Below are 785 nucleotides of genomic sequence, written 5' to 3'. Positions count from 1 at the left end.
CAATTTAAAGTAATTTAATTAACTCGTATCTTCATACGATCAATTAAATATTCAATTAAGAGTGTTACCCTTTAGGTATGACCTAAGGGAATCAACTGATCACCACCGTCGCACGACAGTAATGTCAAACTCTAGTCAGCCAATCATTACCGATATGTGTGGACCAGTTGACTGTAAAATATTACATCCACATGTATTCTTAGAACGATATTTAAACATGTGATCATCATGATCAACAGTTGTGATCGCATTATTGTCGGAGGACACATATTCCAACACTAAGTCCATGATGAGGACATGAGCGACAAATTCCTTTGAATCGCTCCCAAGCTTCATACAAAGATTCTTCATCCCTTTGCTTAAAACCCGTAATTTGAGCTCTTAGCATGTTAGTCTTTTCCGGAGGGTAGAATGTTTTGTAGAAAGCTAGAGCCAACTTCTTCCAAGAGTCAATTCCAAGAGTAGCCTTATCACGGCTTTTCAACCATTGTTTTAAAGTGCCAATTAGAGAAAAAGGAAATAAGACCATCGAATTTGGTCTTGAGTCACACCGGTCTGTGAAATCGCATCACAATAGTCACAAAACGTTTCCATGTGAGAGTGAGGGTCTTCACTAGGCATCCCCCCAAATTGGCTTCTTTCGACTAATTGGATAAATGTGGATTTAGCAATGAAATTTCCGGTTAAGTGTTGTGGTGTGGGAGTACCATTGGGGAGGTTCTCCTCGGTTGGTACGGAATGTGATGAAAATTTAGGCATTGTGGGTTGATTTTGTGTTGGATTTT

At 39.2% G+C, this 785-nt stretch overlaps 1 non-coding gene across 1 annotated transcript; it reads left to right on the top strand.

Annotated features, from left to right (window-relative positions):
• Nucleotides 1–281: 281 nt before the first annotated feature.
• LOC141625814 (small nucleolar RNA R71) lies at nt 282–388 on the top strand. The gene has a single exon (XR_012535566.1). It is a non-coding gene; the product is annotated as a small nucleolar RNA R71 (small nucleolar RNA).
• The last annotated feature ends 397 nt before the right edge of the window (nt 389–785 follow it).

Source organism: Silene latifolia, chromosome X (genome assembly GCF_048544455.1).
Source record: "Silene latifolia isolate original U9 population chromosome X, ASM4854445v1, whole genome shotgun sequence".
Classification (NCBI taxonomy): domain Eukaryota; kingdom Viridiplantae; phylum Streptophyta; class Magnoliopsida; order Caryophyllales; family Caryophyllaceae; genus Silene; species Silene latifolia.
Note: the sequence above shows the minus strand (reverse complement) of the source record. Positions and strands in the feature narration are given on the sequence as shown.